Source organism: Colobus angolensis, unplaced genomic scaffold (assembly GCF_000951035.1).
Source record: "Colobus angolensis palliatus isolate OR3802 unplaced genomic scaffold, Cang.pa_1.0 Scaffold419, whole genome shotgun sequence".
In the NCBI taxonomy this organism is placed as follows: domain Eukaryota; kingdom Metazoa; phylum Chordata; class Mammalia; order Primates; family Cercopithecidae; genus Colobus; species Colobus angolensis.
Window position 1 is genome coordinate 2,428,963 of NW_012117588.1, and position 21,415 is coordinate 2,450,377.

Genomic DNA, 21,415 nt, shown 5'->3' on the forward strand with positions numbered 1-21,415 from the left:
GCAACTTTGAGAGAGCTATTCATTCTGGGCTTTTTCTTTAACAACTTTATTAAGATACAATTAATGTAGCATAAAATTTATCTTTTTAAATAGATACACACTGTGTACAATTTAAAGTGTACAATTCAGTGATTTTTTTTTAGTATATTCACTAAGTTGTGCAACCATCACCACTCTCTAATTTTGGAACATTTTTATCACCCAAAAAACCTCATCTGAACGTGTTAAGCAGTCACTCCCGGTTCTCTGCTCTCTCCAACCCCTGGGGATCACTAATCTGTTTTCTGTTTGTACGGATTTGTCCATTCTGAATATTTTATATGAATAGAGTCATGTAATATGTCATCTTTTGCATATGACTTCTTTCACTTAGCATGTTTTCAGACTTCATCTGTGTAGAGTATGTGTCAGTAGATAATTCTTTTTCCTTGTTCAGTAACATTACCTTGTATGGATATAACAATTTATTCATTCATCAAGTGATAGACATTTAAATTGTTCCCACTTTTTGGCTATTGTAAGTAATGCCACTATGAGCACTCATGTACAAGTTTTTGGGAGGACATATGTTTTCAGTTATTTTCGGTATATACATGTGAGTGAAATTGCTGGGTCACATAGTAATCTTATCTTCAATATTTTAAAATTCTTGCCAGGGTTTAATATACTTTTAAGTTATGTTATTTTTTCTAGCAGTGCCTTGGCCCATTTTATAGCATTGCTGTCCAATGTATATATGTTTGCCTAAATTTCTGTTCATGGATTTATGGTAAGTATATTTCATTGTGAATTAAAATGGTTTACAAACAAAGACCCCACAGGTACTAGCACATCCTTCCTCATCAATGAATCCCATTGCAGCCCACCTTGTTAGTCATTTCTCTAACAAATGACTGTTTAGACTCTGCAAACCATTCAGGCGCTTATATTTCCTGCCTAGGAATATTTAAACATTTTAAATATTTCAAGTGCATGTCTTTTATTTCCCACAAAACCATGAGGTCTTAGAAAGCCAGGTCCATGTATTATCTTTCTTTCATGTCTTTCACCACCCTTAGTCAAATATGTAAGTTAATTAGATGCTGAATGCTAAGTAGGGACTATCTGTTATACTTATTTAATGTCCTTTATAGCACTTAGCTGAGGGATGGGTATCTAGAAGGTGTTTATTTAATTCTAAATAAATGGATTTTAAGTTCTTAAGACTTTACCCTAAAATTATTTCTATTTTTGGATTTCTCAGCATGACTCCCATTTGACAAATATAGGTATGGCAACCAGCATGTTCCCTCCCCCAGTATCCAGAAAAGATGTTGATTTCTCTACAAAGACGCTGCCAACACATTAAATACCAGTCTTCTAGTATGTTTGGAGGGGAAAAGAGAGAGAAATGGGCAAGGCACTTCCCTCTTTTCTCAACTTTTTCTCATGGTACCATTTCTCAGCAAGATTTTCACCATTTTGCTGGGAACCAAGAAAGAGAAGAGGGAAATTATTAAATGAAAGTGGTATTCTGGAGACCTAAAAACATGGATTTCAGCTCTAAAACTACCATGACAAATGAGTGCTCATATATCCCCTTTCCTTTTCCCACCTGTTTCAAACCAAGACATCTTGTCTTGGTATCTAGAAAAAAAAAACTTGCTTGAAAAATTATTTGTTCTAGTATATCCTGGTTAAAGATTATTCAGGTTAGTCAAGCCTTACCACACACACAATACCTGGCTCATCGTTTTTAAAGAACTAGAATACATAATATACTCAACACCACAGCTATCCTGACATAATTTAAGCCCCTTTTGATGATTCAAAGTATTTTAGGATTTCCATGACATTTAATTATTTCAGTGCATATGTGCAAGAGTGCCAAAGAACAGAGCCTTGTGGGGAGAGGAATTCCAGATCACAGAAGAATTCCCATATTCAAACATGATGTCCATTGTACATTCCTTGCTCATCATGAAGAACAGAACAATGACAAGGACCAAGTGAAATCAGAAGGTGGGAATGGGACAGCTCTGACAATTGCCTTTTTTTTTTTTTTTTTTTGACAGAGTCTTGCTCTGTCTCCCAGGCTGGAGTGCGGTGGCATGATCTTGGCTCACAGCAACCTCCATCTCCCGGGTTCAAGTGATTCTCTTGCCTCAGGCTCCCAAGTAGCTGGCTTTACAGGCACGCGCCACCACGCCTGGCTAATTTTGCATTTTTAATAGAGATGGTGTTTCACCATGTTGACCATGGCTGGTCTCGAACCCCTGACGTCAGGTGATCCACCCGCCTCTGCCTCCCAAAGTGCTGGGATTACAAGCATGAGCCACCGCGCCCAGCCCACAGTCACCATATTTAAAAGTCGTACCTTTCTTATCATGGAGTTCCCAGTTCTCCCTGTAATGAGATTTCTGTTCAAAAAAATAAAATAAAATAAATTAGTAAAACTTGGTTTGTTTATTGAAACAAAATACAGTGAAAAAGCATAAGACAGTTTTCTCTGGGTTTTGCGATTTATATTCAAAAAGTTATTCTTCACATTTACCTTTGCGAAGATCTTTCTATTTTAATCACTCACCTGTCTTTAGAATTGTGCCATAGCTTGTCAAGCTCCAACTGCACATTCCTCAGTCTAACACAAGGGTGATTTGTTTCAAGGGTTCCTCCCCTAGTGGGATGATTATTTAGACAGAAGTTGTCCCCTTGAGTGTCTCCTCAAGAAATTTGAAACATAAAGACTATTACAAGGTTGAACTTTGTCTTCAATCAGCTATAAATGTTCTTTGTTCCTCTTCCACATGCAAACTCTTTACATGTCAGTAATTTTTTTATTTTTATTTTTAAAAGGACTATGAGAATGTATCTATGTGTTAAGACTGGATTTGAATTCCTTACTCATTAAAAAACCTTTTTTTTTTTTTAAGTAATCTACCATTCAATAAATTGAACAGCCACATTCTCGAATGCATTTGGCTATTGAAGTCATTAGACAATGGAAACATTTAGGCCAGGTTTGCAAACTTTATCTGCATGGTTCACTCTCTTGCTGCATTCAGATCTCTGTTGAGATGTCACGTGCTTTGAGAAGCCTCCCTTGATCATCCTCTCTAAACTAATTATCCTCATCACACTTTATTCTCTTATTCCGCTTGACTGTACTTTCTAGTGCTTATCACTATCTAATATAATAGCATATACGCAGCCTGAACAACAAAGCAAGACCCCAGCTCCACAAAAAAATAAAAAAACTAGCCAAGTATGGCGGTGCATGCCTGTAGTCCCAGATACTTGGGAGGCTGAGGTGGGAGGATGCTTGAGTCCAGGAGGTGAAGGCTGCAGTGAATCATGATCACACCATGCACTCCATCCTGAACAACGGAGTGAGACCCTGCCTCAAAAAAAAAGATATGTTGTATTTGTCATCTTTATCTTCCAGAATGGAAACTTCCTAAAAATAGAAATTTATTTTGCTTGTTGCCGATACCTGGAGCCTAGCACTTAGTAGATGCTCAATTAATTTTTTTTTTTTTTTGAGATAGAGTCTCGCTCTGTTGCCCAGGCTGGAGTGCAGTGGCACAATCTTGGCTCACTGCAACCTCTGCCTCTTGAGTTCAAGTGATTCTCCTGCCTCAGCCTCCTGAGTAGCTGGGATTACAGGCATGCGCCACCATGCCTGACTGATTTTTGTATTTTTAGTAGAGACAGGGTTTCACCATGTTGGCCAGGCTGGTCTTGAACTCCTGACCTCAAATGATCTGCCCACCTTGACCTCCCAAAGTGCTGGGATTACAGGCATGAGCCACCACGCCCAGCCAATAAACATTTGTTGAATAATTATTTCAGTCTTATTAAGTAACCTATATTTCAGAAATTCCTAGTTGATGCTAGAAGCAGCAATTTCTTTGTTAAACACCACAGGGTTTAATTGAAAACAATGTGCTGGCTAGTAGAAAGGGTTCAAGAAACAGACTGAGTCCTCCAGGCACTAAAATCTAATACATGACATGTGATAGATCTACCTATCAATATGATCAATAGCAAAGCCAGAAGCCATTTTCCAAATACTGCAAGATAATTACAGGTTAGCCCTACACAATGTAAGAATTCAGAGGAAGATATTTTTTTTTAAATTGAGGTGATCAGGAAAGGTTTCCTGGAGGCAGGGTTGAATTGCATCTTGAAAGGGGGTGCAAAAGTTGACTAACTGCAAAGTTAGGGGAACAGCTCACATAGGACTACACTCTTCTGAAACCAACTACGAGTTCAAGGTGTTCCCAAAACCACCCTTGGTTTTGATAACTCATTAGAAAGACTCTCAGATGTCACTGAAAGCTATTTTATACTCATGGTTATGGCTTATTACAAGGAAAAGATGCAGATTAAAATTAGCCAAGGGAAGAAGTAAGTCATAGGGCAGAGTCAAAGAAAGGTAGCTGAAAGTGGAGTTTCTAATTATTCTGTCCCCATGGAGTAAGGAAAGTGCTATTTGAAAGCATTGATGTGTGACAATGTGCATGGAGCATTGCCAACAAGGGAAGCTTGCTAAGCCTTGATATCCAGAATTCTCACTGGGGCTCCATCACATAGGCACAGTCAACTGCCCACATGGTTTTTCTCAACGTTTAGCCCCGCAGGAGGTCAAGCTGATACTACACAACCCAAAACTCCCACCCTAAATCACAGTGTTGTTGTGGCTCAGGGCTCCTACCTTAAAACATATGGTCACTACATGGCTGACCCAAGACACCCAGACAAACAAAGACACTCCTACCCAGCATGATAATTCAAGGACTTACAGGTTACCTCCCACAATCTGTCTTCAGGCTGGGTTAAATTCTTTACTACACAGGGAAAGAGTTTAGATAAACCAATGATCAGAACAATAGTAACTTACCCAATAATAAATGATCAATAAGCCTGTGACTATATTGTTCTAGGATAATTCTGATTGTCAGAATTTGTCAGTTTTACACATAATTTTTATAAAAATAATTGCTTTTGAGAAATGAAGGTGGGTATTCAGAGTGAGCAGGTATGAGGGAATCAAATTGTTTGACAGATTGTTTACATTTTCTAAATAATGTCTCCAATCCTCTAATGTTGTCTCAAAGATTTAGGAAATGGGAATACTTCATTGGTTGAATATTTTTTGTAATTGACTATGATTTTCTTGATTTCTCAGATGAATCAAGCACTAAACTAGAAATGAATCCTATGGCGGTTATCTATTGCTATGTAACAAATCACTCCAAAATTTAATGGCTTAAAACAACCAAATATCTTATTTGCTTATGATTCTCTGGGTCAGTGCTTTGGGCTAGGCTCAGGTAGATGGTTTGATATGGGTTGGCTGTGTCCCCACCCAAATCTCATCTTGAATTCCCATGTGTTGTGGGAGGGACCTGGTGGGAGGTAATTGAATCATGGGGGCAGGTCTTTCCTGTGCTTTTCTCATGATAGTGAATAAGTCTCACAAGATTCAGTGGTTCTATAAAGAGGAGTTCCCCTGCACAAGCTCTCTGCCTGCCACCATCCATGTAAGACATGACTTGCTCCTCCTTGCCTTCCGCCATGATTGTGAGGCCTCCCCAGCCATATGGAACTGTAAGTCCATTAAACCTCTTTCTTTTGTAAATTGCCAGTCTTGGGCATGTCTTTATCAGTGCACGAAAACAGACTAATACATGGTTCTGCTACTTTAGCCTGAGGTCACTTATGCAGCTGCAGCCATCTGTTTCTTGACAGGGGCTGGGTGGTCTAAGAAGGCCTCACTCACATTACTGGTGGTTGGTGACATTAATCAAGGTGCCTCAGTTCTCCTCCATCTGGCCTCCCCAGCAGACCAGCTCAGACTTGTTCATGCAGGGCAATATCCAAGAGGGTGAGAGAAGAAGCTACAGGCCTCTGGAAGCCAAGATGAAGAAGTCTCACAACTTCACTTCCAATGCATTCTGTTAGCCAAAGCAATCTTCAAGACCAGTCTAGATTTAAGAGCAGCGGAAATAAACTTCACCTCTTGATAGGAGTAGCTACAAAGAATATAGAGCCATTAAAAAATGTCACAAGTCCTAAACACAACTTCTTTTTCTTCATTCTTTATTACAGCTTTGTAGGTAGATGGCTAGGCCCTCCCTTCCCTATATAAAGATGAGTGTTAATCCTGCATAAATAGAAGACAACATTGGTTTGACTTCTCTAAGTTGTCATTTAAAAACATTTTCAAAAGCATTTGAATGACTGTTTAATTTGTAGTGTTATTTTCTGAGTTGTTACCAACTGGTAAAAGGTTATTTTTCTTTTCTTCTTCTTCTTTTTTTTAAATTTGGTATTTTACTCAGGCAGAGTTTTCCATGGTAGAGAAACTTGCATCTTTTAGATCTTTTATAAAACAACTCCTCATCCTGTCCGTAATGAACACACCCCCCTTCAGAGCCTGGCTAATGGGGCTGCCCTGAAATGCTGAACACCTGTGGGGAGGCCACTTCCCTACAGAACAGGCTTCTGAAAGTAATCCCCTTCCCTGTGGGAAAGGCTTCCTGGAAACAACTGGAGCCACTCTATAGAGAAAAAATATTTAATAGATGTTGCAGCTGGGCTGTCAGAGGAGTTTAATTCCAAAGGAAGGAGAAGTGACTTGAGGATGAAAAGATGCACGGAGTTAAGTGAGGTGCTGGGTTGTGCCGTGGCTTTTACCAAGGCTTTGTGCACCTTGATTTCCCCCAGTGCCTTGAGACTTACATTTCTGGAGAAGTAAAAATTAGTCACTCATAGAACAGAACTAAAATTTCAAATAGTGTAAGTTGTCACCAGTGATCTTTATCAATGCAGACCTGAGTCTTATAACAAAATGCTTTATTCCCTCTGTAGTTATTAAAATTTCATTGCTCCAAATGACACTTCCCTTTTCTGACTCCCCTGGGGAACCAACTGTATTTGACTTCATGGTCAGTGGTCAGCTGGATGGCTATGTTTTCTGATGTCTACTTATTCAGATTTCTCTCTCCTGCTGCCTGAAAGCAAGGCTCAATCTGCCCTGGTGCAGACAAAGTGATTAGGAATGTAGAGGAACTACCCTGCTCATATCAGCAGTGAAATATTTTCGAGGAATTGACCTTGGAGTTTCTGCCAGTTGGAAACCATGGTAACCACTGCTTGCCCCTGGAAAATTATTTCTCCTCACAGCATCCCTGTCAATCAGCGCATGCTTCCTCCAACCTTCAAAGCTGTGATCCTTAAAAAGGATATCGCAGCTACAACCTATGATTCAAAAATGTGGATGGCCCTTGGTGTTTGAGACCCAGGAAGGCACAAGTCCTTCGTGCTCCAACTCAGAGGCCTTAGGCAAATAATAGTAGCTAGTATTTATATGGGACGGAATATCTAGCTAGAACTTTTAAAATAATTTTATACATGCTGTATTAGCTCATTTAATGCTTACAATCTCCTAAAAGGGGTGTGATTTTCTTCATTTTGCATGTGAGGAAACAAGGCACACACATTAGAACACTGACATGGGATCAATGAGGTAGGCTATCCAACCCAGGCAGCCTGCTCGGGAATCCATGTAAAAATCACCGTTTTGCCTATCATTAAAGAGAGTAAACCATTTCTGGGTGGAAAGGAGATAGCAACCCTTTGCCAATGAGTTTTCCCTTTTGGAATATATCACTCCTTGCCACCTCATCATCCTGGCTGTTAAGGCCCTTGTATTCATCTGGGTCTCAACAGAAAAACAAAACAAAACAAAAAAACACTTCAAGTATTTATAAAAGAAGAAATTTACTACAAAGCCATTAGTTACCCAGGTGATAGAGGAGTTGAAAGCCAAATATGGGATGACAAAATAACCTAAAACTAGTGACAGCAGGCTACAAAGCCAGAGGAAAGGGGTAGTGTTTCAGGACCCCAGCCGCTGATGTTACCTAGCTAAACCTGGAAACACAGCAGTATCTTCTGAAGGCAGCTGGAGCCACAGAAGAGTCTCTCAACTCCTTCTTTCCTGTTTATTATCCACATTGCTGCCGGGTTGGCCCTTCTAATCTCAGATCTAATCCTGTCATGTCCTGACGCCATAGCATACAAACATCTGACACTTCTGCCTCACCAGAGAGCGCCTTATACTACAGAATCTCTGAACCCTACAATGGCTCCCAACCACACTGTACATTTTTTCACTCTTTGTCTCTGATCTGTCTGTCCACTCATTCTCAAATGCTGCATTAGCCACAGTACCAGCTGGGATAAGGTAGCACACCCAAAATGACATCCAAAGGGATTTATGTATAAAGGGAAACTTTCACAGGAGGGGATGCAGGGAGGAGAACCTCAAAGGCTGATGCAGTAACGTAGGGTCAGCCACAGTGGAGACATTACCATTCATGTGCTGGAAGGGAAGAGGGGAAAATATTTACTGGGACTCAAAAAGAGAGGTTCCTGTAGGGTCACTTTGAGAGGAGCCATGTCCTTTGATTTAGAAACAGCCAGCCTGAAGCAACTTCTTAGCAATGAAACCAGAGGAATAAAATATCCTGACCTCACTCTCCTCTTCCACCAATTGCCTGTTTGGGCTACCCATTCACCATCATAACTTTAAGCCAAAGGGTTCAAGAACCTGTTGATATGATTCACTCAGGTCAGAAATGTGGGATCTGGAGGGGCAAACAGGATGTCTAGCACACATGCCTTTTCCTGACATTGCCACTGCACATTTCTGCCATCCATTCTGGAAGACAAAGCCCACATGTTACCTCTTAGTGCTACCTCCAGCTCTCCCTAGCTAAGACAGTTTCTCATGTCTCCCATAGTCTTTCTCACCCCTTGTGTCTGCATTATAGACGGTGTACATTCAGGGTATGTTCGTCTCCCTGTTTATTAGACAATGAGTCCCTTGAGCACATACACCATCTCTATTTATATTCACAATATCTGCACCTAATGCTAGGGCATTTTTTTTGCACTGAAAAACATTGTGGTTGAAGAAATAAGTGAATGAATGAGCCATCTACAATAATTGGTTCTACACAGATGACACTTTCCATTAGCTCTGAGAACAGGGCATCTTCTTTCACACAGGGGTGTCACATCTTTACACAGGTTTTTATGCACTCAGTTAAAAAAATTCTTAAGAACCAGACAACTAAATTTTTTTTCTATGTAAACCCATCCAGATTTGATTAACCATGAACATTATCCACCTTAACTGGCCATTATATTTACAGAAGAAAGGCTCCAATAAAAACTCCAATTCTTACTCCTCATCCTCCTAAGGAGATGTCAATGTTTCGAGACAAGATTTCATGTCACTTCTCTTCTAGAAGCCTTAGATAACTGGGATACGTAGAGTTTAATATGATTCTCATGTGCAATTAATAATGTTTTTTCAGACCGGGTGCAGTGGCTCACGTCTGTAATCAGAGCCCTTTGGGAGGATGAGGTGGGCGGATCACCTAAGGTCAGGAGTTTGAGACCAGCCTGGTCAACATGGCGAAACCCCATCTCTATTAAAAATACAAAAATTAGCTGGGTGTGGTGGTGGGAGCCTGTAATTCCAGCTACTTGGGAGGCTGAGGCAGGAGAATCGCTTGAACCAAGGAGGCGGAGGTTGCAGTGTGCCAAGATTACACCACTGCACTCCAGCCTGGGTGACAGAGCAAGACTCTGTCTCAAAAAAAAAAAAAAAAAAAAAAAAATTTTTTTCAACAAAGCCTTGCATTCAGCTCTAGCATAGGTATCTGTTCAAAGCTATTTTTTGTTTGATTTAACATTACATATCAGTAAACCAGCAAGTTAGGAGCAAGGAGATTTGTGGCTACATTACAAACAAAATCTTTCTGAGGAAGAGGATTCCAACTAAGAACCTGGGTGTTCCTAGCGTCCACCAGTCAAATAAAAACTATTCTCTCCTTGTCGCTGTGCTGATTAAGACAGGCCACTAATGAAACAAAATTACGAGTTTAATCGCAGTGTGAGGCAGGTGGTTTTGTGTTTATAGATTTGAAATGTCTGAGCTAGAAGGGGGTCCTAGAGGTCATCTAATTCAATTCTTTCCTTTTATAAATTGGAAATAACAACAACAACAAAAAAACAAAATGAAAGTCAGAAAGGTTAAGTGACTAGCTCCTTGTCATAATTACGTCTGCAGACTGCTTTTAACCCTGGCTCATCACACAGCCCATCACTTTTGGAGAAAAAAAATTTGAAAGCACATCTCTATAATGGTGTGTATCCGATGTCTCATCATTCAGCGAGAAGGATAACACATTGCTCTGGGGAAAGATTTTAAGGGCTTACACACAATGGGAAGAGGTACCAAAGCAACATCCCGACCATGCTAATTTCTTTTTGACTCCCTTACATCTTGTTTCTTCAGTATGTCTACTAATAAATGGGCTCATAGCCCCCACACATTGTGTTGCTTTAATGCTTTGAGAGTTCAATGGTAAGCAATGACAAACATGTGATGCCCTGGCTGTTTTCTCTGAGAGTGCATTGGGCTGAAAAAATGTTCAATCATCAGCATGCTTCCTCTTTCTTGCACCTGCTGACAAACCCCAGGAGCACCTGTCTGCTGATGGACGCTAAGATTCACAGATAATGCTTTAATCTTACTTTAGCTACTAGGAAGCATGGCTACTCTATCTATCACTCATTTTATTCATACTCTTTGCTTAAGGTGATTTTAATGAGAGAGAAGAGAGGATAGGAAGAGAGGGAGAGGGATAGAGGATTTGTATAGAAGATCTGGAAAAGGAAGGGGTTGTGAATTAAATATTTTATTGTCCTAGTCTGTCAGTTTTGTGATTTTGAGAATTTTTAAAAACCATTTATGTCTCAGTTTCCCTATCTATAAAATGGGACAGACTGGACTAGGTAAATTTAGTTAAAACCCTTTTTTAATTATAACACTCTGTATTTTTCCTTTAGAAAAGAGGATAGCAGCAATAAGTCAGATTCTTCCATAGGTTGCACTGATGACCTGGAGGAGGAAACGCCTTGACTCTAGTTTCCATTTTAATAAGGGGAACTGTAGCTATTCTGCAGTCCTTCTCTACCTTTCTTAACTAAGCACTAGGTATGTATGTTTAATGACTTTTGTTATTCTTTTAAGGCTCTCTTCACACTAGAGACTTGGACAGCAACAGAAGCCTATCAGATGGTAGAGGAAAACCAGAAGTGACCTGCAGCAAGACAATAAAACCTTGGCTCTGTAGACTGCAGTGTCTACAACACACACTGAAAAAAGTAAATGTCAAGTGCCATATTTTGGACTGCTTTGCCTTGTGCATCATCTTGCTCACCATGCAGTTTTTAGCAATTGAAATCAGTTGGCCTTTTCTGTGGAATACCTACGTTTCCATATCTGCTATCTTGGCAGGCCTCCGTTTCTTCTGGCAAGTAGAACTAGGTATCTTCCTCCCCACCGCCCACACTGTAACTATTTGTATCTACTCCCTATCCACAGAGACTCCTGGTCTTTGGGTAAGGAGGAAGGAGACATTTTGAGGTAGAGGTGCCTGGGGAAGAAAGAGAGATAGGACGAAGGCCACAAAGAAGATGACATGGGAAAGGCCTTTTTGAGCCTGCCCACACCTGTCTTCACTCCTGTGGGATGGAGTAAGGAATTGAGGAGACTCACAAAGATGCTGGGAGGCTCTAGGCACAGGACTGGCACATCCAGGCTTGAAGTCAAGTATGATGCAGAGCTGGGGAAAGGGATGTTTTGCCCACTCCTCCCAGGATTCTGCCTTTTGGCACCCTGACCGTACAGACATCCTGTCACAGAAGACAGCCTTGCTTAACACCAGGCACACGGGCAGCTACAAGGCACCTTATGAGCCCAGCAGAGAAGAACATGGGCACATTAGTCCCAGAGGTCATGGAGATAATGGCCAATGTTCGGACTTTGCAGCAAGACTGAGGTGCTGTCATTAAACAGATCTAGGCTCGGAGCTACAAAAAATTGGCAACTAATGGGATCACATGTATACATGGAAGCTGCTTAGTGCTTACCAAATGTTCTATGAATGCCCCTACATTTTCCAGTTTTATTTGAAGTTGCACCATGGGACTAGTTTAAGCCAGTGAGCTGTGGGCAGAAGTGAGATGTGCAATTTCTGGGTCAAATGTTAAGAGCTGGTGTCTTTCCTCCATCTCTGTCTTCCCTTTCTGTAGGAAATCACAGAGACCAGGCATTGGAGATGAAGGGTCAGTAGATGGATAAGGCTGCTCTGCTTGAATCATGTGGGACTTAATGTGAACCCAAAATAAGCCTTTCTTGTGTTAAGCCATTTAGATTTAGGGGTTATCATTGCATATGCTGGAAATTAAACTATTACAACTGGGTGCCAGGCCTGTAAAGGCAAGACCCTCTTCTCTTTGGAATATAATTCCTGCCTCAATATATCATCGGTACCCAAGAGCCACCAATTTTACCTTTCCAGAGTCTCCATTCCCATGCCACAATGTGTTAGGGACCTCATACAATAACCTCCTAAAACTATTCTCCCTACCTCTAATCTCCCCTTACCCGTAAGTCATTCTTTATCCCACTATTGGAATTATCTTTGTAAAACATTGCCTATGGTGTAAAACACAAACCCATTAGGTACACAGAGTCAGCTTGGAGGAGCCCAGGAACCAGGGTGGCAGGTAAATGGAACAGCCTCTCAGCACATGTGTCACCATTGTCTCTGTGCATGTCTGCCGGTGGTCCCACTCTCTGGATTCTGAAGTGACTTCCTTGATCACTGCAAATAGCTTCCTTGAGTTCAGAGATCAGGAGTCCAAATTCCAGTTAAGTGAATCAAGACAATCTCGTATTCTAACTCAGTTAAATATTTAAGAAAATAACTTCAATTCCCTGTCTCTTCTTTACATGAATATTTTTCTCACTGAAACAAATTATATTTACACTTGGTATTTAAACTTAAGTGTTTTTAAATAACGATTTTGGTTTTTAACCCACTCATCAAGCATTTGTCTGCATCTGAGTAGCTTCAGATAGTATGCAAAGGGGGAGGGCAACAAACAGGTTGTTTTTTAAAAAATAAGTCTATATATGTTTGTGTGCATGTATGTACACAGGTATGTATATATACATCCATGTGTATGTGTTCTTTAATTATTGCCATGCCAGCAATAATCTTGTTCCTCTCTGTATAATCTACTGTCCTGCCAGTGATAGTCCTTCATAAGACAGCATTTCATTAGCATATGTTTAAGAGATTACTAAAATAACTCACTGTGCTTCTTCTCACACTGCAAATGTGTGTGGCCTGTCTCTCTGTAGTGTCCCTGGGGGGGCATTTATGGGCCATATCTGTACTTGTGGCTCTGCCTTTGTCCCCTAGAGCTTCTGATGTGCTTTTGCTCAAAATGGCTGATGGCCAGCTAAGCCAGTCCACCATTGTCCCTCCTCAGCTGCCTGTAGCCACAGCCACTTGTCATGTGGCTTAGTGTTCTACTTCAGTGCATCCTTGCACTATCCATTTGCCCCCTTTGGTTTGGCAGTAACTGGCTGTATTTTATCAATTAAATGTAGCAGGGCTTTACACAGCACTTCCCCCCTCTGAGTCACCCTGCATGAAAGAAGGGATGAATCAGAGATGACAACAAAGTTTCAGGCAGGAGCTGACTGGCACAGAACAAAAGGACCATGCCATACTTTAGGGAGGTCTCTTTTGCCTGGTGATTTGGCCCCTTGGGGACAGGCTATTTCTTGTTTCTGAATCAGTGACAGTTATTTTGTTGAACTAGAGGTGTTTTATTCAGCCCCTGGTGACACGAAATCAATGAATCTCCAGATTTAGGGCAGGCTCTAAGGCTTGCCACATCAGAGGAAAACACTGTTTAAGGATTAATGTGATCTGGGGAACACCCAAGTCCAAACAAGAGCATTGACACAGTGCCAATATGTGGCTGGGTTACCCAGCAGCATTCTGGGATCCACTGAGAGCTGGGGCTCTTTGATTTCTAACCTTTGAAGGGTGGCGGGGGAAAAGACTTGCTGGAAAGCCTTGATTCATGCTGTGGGTGGTGGTAATAAGTTCAGGATCAAATGACCACTTCATCTTCAAAGACTCCTGAGGCCATGTAGCACTGAAGGAGACTGGGGTAGGAAGTGTTATTTTAATAGTGATTCGATCAAGGGCTCAAGTAACTTGTTCTAAGTGCCTTGTACCAAGTGGATAGTGGATCTATCTTCTTTGTACAGACCCCAGAACTGTCCAGCTGGAGAAATTCCAACCCAATTTATGAGGAATTGTCCTAGGACTCAATGAAGAAGCTTCCCTCCTGAATGTGGACATGCTTGTGAGCACCTCAGTAACATGTCTTCAAACATCTGTTATGCACACCAAAGGTGTAAGCTCACATATCAAATGTCCTCTCTTCCTCCTTCCACGTGCTCTTGAAGTGATGTCAGATGATTTGGAGATCCATGCTTTCCTTTCTGACTTTTGAGCAGCTATAAGTGAACAACAGAGGTCTCAGAAAATGGTCTGAAGTGGCATTCAGGATACCTTTTCATTCTGACGAGGTGCATCCAGGCCTTCACTGGAAGATTTTATTGACATGACATTTTTCAGATAAGTTGCCTTCATTCTTTATAGAAGACCCCTAGTGCTTTTTAAATTCTTGATATTATGCCAGGAGGAAAACATCAGATAGATGCTTATACCCATTAACATCCCTCTTTGATCACTTGCTAATCTCCTCCTCCAGCTCAGGACTGTCTGTGGACATCAAAGAATAAGAAATAGTAAACACTGGGATCTGGTAATCCTGACCCCTGTGCACCAGGAGGACTCTGAAGAATTTGGAATGGATCTGATAAATGTTCTTTCTCCTTCTTTTTCTAATTTCATTACTTTAAGAAAGCAACTATTTATTTGACTCTCAGTTTTCTCACCTGAAAAATGAACAGGTTAGGCCGGAAGGTCTCTAAGTAAATTTCCAGTTCTAAACATTCTTAGCATTTTCTACTGAGCATTATTCCTCAGTTGTCACAAACTGCAATGTTTGTAACATTCTTAAGGCAAATAATAAAAACTGAAATTGTCCTCAGGACTCTTCAATTTAAAAAGCTTATTTATACATGTAATTTCATTTGTTCTTTCCCCAAAGTCATGTCCAGTAGGTTGCATAGGTATTACTATGTTTCCCACTTACAGATGGAGAAAGTCAGGCTCAGAGGAGTTAAATGATTGGCCTCAGATCCTGCCTCTGAGAAGCAGAATAAGAACTGGAATCAAGTGATCTAACAAGTAGAATTGAGGTTGCCTCTTCTCTGTGCAGCTGCATCTTGGCTGACAGAGGTTGCCTCTATCAATCTTGTCTATTCCTTAACTTTGTGGGAGAGCGTCATGACCTACTTGATCATTTTACACATGAACTAAAACTTGATTGTTAAGAGCCTGGGAAATTATAAAAGGGCTGCTAAAATATTCCATAACATTAATTCACTGTACAGTCTGTCAATCCCATATTGCATCTTCCATGCCAGATCTTTTTGTTAGGTTTTGTTAGGTGGGGGAAGTGGAGAAAAAGCTAAAGCTATCATCTTATTCCCTTTCCTTTAGCAACTGCCTGCAGCCTCCTGGGCTTTCCCTTTAAAAACAAAATCATCCACAAGGCAGAAGCAGTTTGTCATCTTAAGACCTTTCGAAGAATTGCTTAGAAAATGAACTTTGACAGCTCTGCAGGCACACTCCTGCAACAGGCTGCTGCACTGTTCTCCTCTATCAACCTTGCTTTCTTCCAGAACAAAGCTTCAACAGTTGGAGAAAGAGGGGCTTGAGCCAATATAAATAACCACGACCTATTCACAGGCCTAGGAGGTTACTCTGGGTTTCTGAACGCTTTGCCACTTAGAGAAGACTATTTAGGGAAGAGAGGTGGAAAGTGATTATACCAGGGCTTGGATAAAACTTGGGCACCAGGTGGGTCAGCATGCAGAGAACTGTACTGGGCTCAGGCTCTTGAAATGGGGGATAAGGTTTAATCTCAGGCATGCTTGTAGAATGGAAAGTAGTCTAAAATGTCACTAGTCCCTAAGTAGTCTAATTACAAATCTGGACTCTGAAGACAGCACCAAGAGTTCTGGTCTGCAAAAACAATCTGAGCTGAGCACAGCTCTGCCATTAAACTTATTTTTCTGGTCTTCCCTTTTCTTCCTCTCATCTGTGAAAGAAGGGTTTCTAACTAGCATTCAGCCAACGACTATGAGCCTTCAACCAACTGTAAGACACTGTGTGCCCTCCACTGTGCCAAACACTGATGATACAAAATGGACAGTAAATAAGCTCATTTGTTAGTGAATTCATGTCTGCATGTTTTGTTATTGTCATGCATTTTGATTCTACATGTGTTTTAAACCCCACTATCATTATTGTTTAAGACAGTCTATTGTAATTTAAAATTATCCATTTTTTTTCTTTTTCATTGATCTATATCACAGCCTGCATTTCTGTAATTCCTTTTGAGTACAACTTTCCTCTTGCCCAAGAAACCTCCCTTCCTCTTTCTTTTTCTCCCTTTTGTAAGTGCAGTTCTGCAAGGGGTAAAATTCTCTCCATTTTTATTTGACTAGAAAGGTCTTCATTTTACTTTCATTTTGGAAGGCTATTTTCTCAGGTGATAGATGCTAGAGTGGCAAGCATTTTCTCTCTACACTTTAAAGATGTCATTCTTTTGTCTTTTAACTTCCATTGTTTCTCTGGGGAAGTCTTCTGTTTGCCTAATTTTTGCTCCTATGGTACAATGAGTCTTTGGATCAGGCAGCTTTTAAAATTTCCTTTACTGTTTGGTGGTTTTATGATGATGTGTCTAGGTGTGGTTTTCTTTATATTAGGCCTGTTTATTAGAGTATAGGATTTCTTGAATCAAAAGTTTTAGAAAATTATCATTTTCTCTTCCAATATTGCTTCTTTCCCATTCTCATATCTCCTGTTATGGGGGATCCTTGTTTCCAGAGCTCCCAAGATGGTGGTGGGCCACTTCCAAGATGGTGGCAAAGCCTCTTATTCTCTGACCCTGGGTTCTTGGCCTTACAGATTCCAAGGAATGGAATCATGGGCAATATGGTGAGTGTTATAGTCAAACAGCAGTGACGGATGGTGAGCGAAAGCTCAGCTCCAGCCGTAACAAACACGGACCAGAAGAGTGTGTAGTTGAAAGATTCAACAGAGTGAAAACAGAGCTCCCCAAAAATGGGAGGAGACCCAAAGTGGGTAGCCGTTGCTGACTGGAATGCCTGGGTTTATATCCTGATCATTGTCCCTCCCGCTGTGTTCTCAGGCAATAGATGATTGGCTATTTTTTTTAACCTCCTGTTTTTGCCTAATTACCTTTTTAGTGAGCTCTCTTTATTACCTGATTGGTCGGGTGTGAGCTAAGTTGCAAGTCCCACGTTTAAAGGTGGATGCAGTCACCTTCCCAGCTACACTTAGGGATTCTTAGCCCTAGAAAATCCAGCTAGTCCTGTCTCTCACTTCTAGTATTCCAATTATAAATACATTAGACTTTTTCCCTGTATTTTGTCTCCTGCTTTTGTCATATTCTACATTCTTTTTCCATCTCTGATTTAGCTTGGATATTTACAACTGACTCAACTTTTAGTGAAGTAACCTTCAGCAATTTCAACTGTCTGTTAAATACACTTATTGAGATCTTAATACCGTTTATATAATTCTCATTTAATTATTTTAAAAAATAAATTCTAGTTCTTGGTACAATTCTCCATCTTCTTGTTTTTCTGAACATGGTCAAGCTGATGTTTGATAATACTAATATCGAATTCACCTGTGGGTCTGTTTCTCTTTTCTTTCTGCTTTGTCCTTCTTTTATTCCTAGTAAATTATAATTGCTTGCTGGACACATTGCATATGGAAAATTGGAGAGGCTCTGAATGATGTTATCTTCTTTCAGAGAGAGTTTACCCTATCCTCTGGCAGGCTGCTAGATGAGGGACACTTCACTTCAGTACAATTAGGAACTAAGCAAACCTCAAGTTACTCCTGATTTTGCCCTACTCCTAGAAGGTTCCTTCAGATGAGATCTTGGGATGTATAATAGGGTCTATTCTGGATTCTGATTTTGGTCTCTCTGGGACTAAGAGACTTTTAAAAACTTCTCTTTGATTTTCAGATGGTATTAACCTGCTTTTTAAGCCTTTCATTCAGTCATCAAATGCCTGCCAGGGTAAACCACCTGCACTTCTTTGCATGTCCCCTCTTTCAGAGCCTGGACTACACGAGTCCTGGATGTGCTGGCAGCCACAAACTTGCATTTTTTTCCTTCCTAGTTCCAGAAGGTTGCTGAAAGCTCAGCTGGCTCCTCTTAGATGCCACCCTTTGCCTGGCTTCTGACCCACGGCGAAACATGCCAAAAAACTACATACACTCTGAGATGAATGTTGGGGTCACATCAGTCAACTCCCTTCTTCCTGGGGTCTTGGCCCCTTACAGCCTAATTTTCTTGGTTGTTCTCTGATGTTTTCAAGCAGATAAATATTTTTAGTACAACATTTCTTGATCCTTGGTTTTGCTACAAGCTACTTCATAGAAGGAAAACAAAAAGCAAAGGAGCACCTAGAAGCTTCCAAAATTAAGTATCAGGAGTGTGTGTGAGATTGTGAAAAGTAAGCATTTCTATAAATGTTTCGGGAAAACACAAACTTTAAGCAGGATTTTAAAGAAAAGTAGACTATTAAGCAGAAGCCATAGGAGTCTTCAGTAAAGGGAAGTGTATATTCACACAAGTAGATGCTTTTTCAAAGAAACGTTTATCCAGATCTTGCTGTATGTCATCCACTGGGATAGGTGCTAACTGATACATGATAAACCTTTGGAGCTTATAGGACATGGGGTAATACAGAAGTAATCAAGAAAGTAATCAGGAAATGGCAGTATGTTATAATAAAGTATGTCAGACGAGGATCTGTTTGGTTGAAGCAATGGGGCTAGGTAGGGAAAAATACAAAAAAAATGAGAAGGTTAATCAAGTATTAGTGAGAGCAAGATACCAAGAAATGCGGTGGGGTGGTGGGAGGAAATAGGTGATAGAAGATTATGCCTGGAAGACGGCTTGGATTTGTAAGGCAGGCAGTACAGTGGCACTCCAGGTTGAGTTGGGAAGTGTATCATAGCATCATTGTCTGTAAGAAAGGCTATTCCTGATGTAAAATTTTTGGATAGACTGGCAACCAAACTAGAGAACCATAGGGGTGAAGCCCCTTTGATGTTCAGAGTACAATAAAGACATATCCTGTATCAGCACTTCCCCTACCTAGATTTGTATGAATACTTTTGGTCCTATTCTACTTTAAAATCATGCTAAAAAGGTCCAGGAGCAATTAGGCCTCTGGCCCCACTAGAGCTAAAAACTGTGACCTTCTTAGTCCTTTGCTCCTCTTTCTCTTCTACTCTCTACCCCATATTCCTTTCCCTTTTCTCTGTCCTCACTTCTTCCCCCTTTCTTCCTCATTCCTCTTGTATTTTTTCTTTTTTCTTGCTTTATTACTTTCATTAGAAGCATCATCATTTGAGTAGTTTGAAAACCTCTAAGAAAAAATATTCTGGGAACCTTTTTATCGCTTCTAGATCTTTACAAACGGCACAGGCATGGGTTAGTGGCAGCCCCCGGGATTTACTGTCTTTCGCACTCCATTTTCTTGCTTGGCTGAAAGAACAACTATTTTTGTGGTGCAGGTTTACCCTGTCTCCCTTTTTCCATATCCCTAAAGACAAAGAGAAAATCCGATAACCAAGGCCATACTGCGATCCCTTCCGAGGACTGACTGCAGCCAAGTTTTAAGAACGTGTCCTCCTGGGTCTGTGTCAGCAGCTCAGTCAGCTCTGCTGGGAAGAGCATGCCAGGGTCACTCACTGTGCATTAACCTCAGTGGCTTGCTCGCTCCATCTCTCATCAGCTGTTTCTTTTCCGTGAAAAGCACACACAGTTCAGATAATTAAACACTTGTGGGGCGTTTTACATTTTCATGAATCAATCAGCAGTGAATTATTTTTGAATGTGCTCATGCAATATACTCCAAGTCTCTTAGCTATATTTTGCAGATGAACAGGAGTGGATTTATCATGAAGCAAATGAGGCTTAAGTTGGCCTCTTATGTACAGGGGCCCATTTCAAGGCCCCAGGAGAATCCCTGGTGATTTCATATTTGTAATTTATATTTTTTCTTAATGATACTCTTCCTTCATCCCCAACACCACTTTTACAGGCTTGAGCTCCTACAGTAACTGAATCTACCCTTGGGAAAACGAAGATATTCTCATTTGGAGAATTACAAAATGAGAAGTAGCAAGACTCTCTTTCTTGTTACCAGGCTAGGTCTATCATCATGTGCATCAGATATTGCTTTGCCTTTATCACTGATTTCAGACGGACAACTTTTGCTCTGTGGGCAGTTTGTTTCTCATATGTAGGCCAGTTCACTTTTTCTAAAGATCTGTCTTCAGAGTGATGGTGACAAAAACGTGCCTGCTGAACCCAAACTACAAGGAGCTTAATTGATCAAGGGGCCAGCAGCTGAGCTCTGAAAATCCGTCGCCTTGTTTGTACCAAGGCAGTGCTTCCCAGGAGCTGGCTGCTCATGCAGCAGGAATACTAAGGCAGAGCTAGTCTGGGGAGATGTAGGATTCTTCTGATGGCTGGCTTTGACATAAGGACTCCCTGACAGTATTGCTGAAACCTCCTTCAACTTCATGGCAGTTTAATAGATGCTTCTACTTAATTTTCCTTCCCTTTCTCCTTCACTTGGGGTCAGACTTGCATAATGGTCTGATGGCTTTCCCTGGTTTGTCCCCATTTTCTGTCACACAGGCATTTCCCTTAATAAAATTCTTATACTCTGAATCCTGTCTTAGTGTCTGCTTTAGAAAATGCAAACTAACACATTGAGTTAATAGGAAAACCTAGGACTGGATGTTAGAATGCATTAATCAAGTCCCACTGAATTTTCAGGGATCTTAGTAAATTAAAATTTGAAAATAAAAATACTCATTGTCATGACCTCCCCGTCTTTCACTTTTGCCCACACTTGAAATTTCCTTTTTTCGCTTCTATCTATATCGTGTTTATAATGTGAATCCCAGCTCCAGTCCATCTCTTCCATAGAACCTTCTTGATTTTCTCTCTTCTGAGTTCTTATGGTCCTGGCCCTATGAACTTAAACATCATGGTAATTCTTGATTTAATGGTCAAATAGTCAATCTTCAAAATCCCCCAAGGGCTAGCTCAGGCTAACAACTTCTATATGCCCTTCTTCTGTAAAGCTTATAGACTAGTATTTTAAAAATTAGTTCCAGTAACAGCAATAGACTATGTATATTTTAGAAGAGAAAGGGTCCATGGTCAAATAAATTTGGAGGAAATACCCACGATGTATATGGCCATTTCTCAGATACTGAAC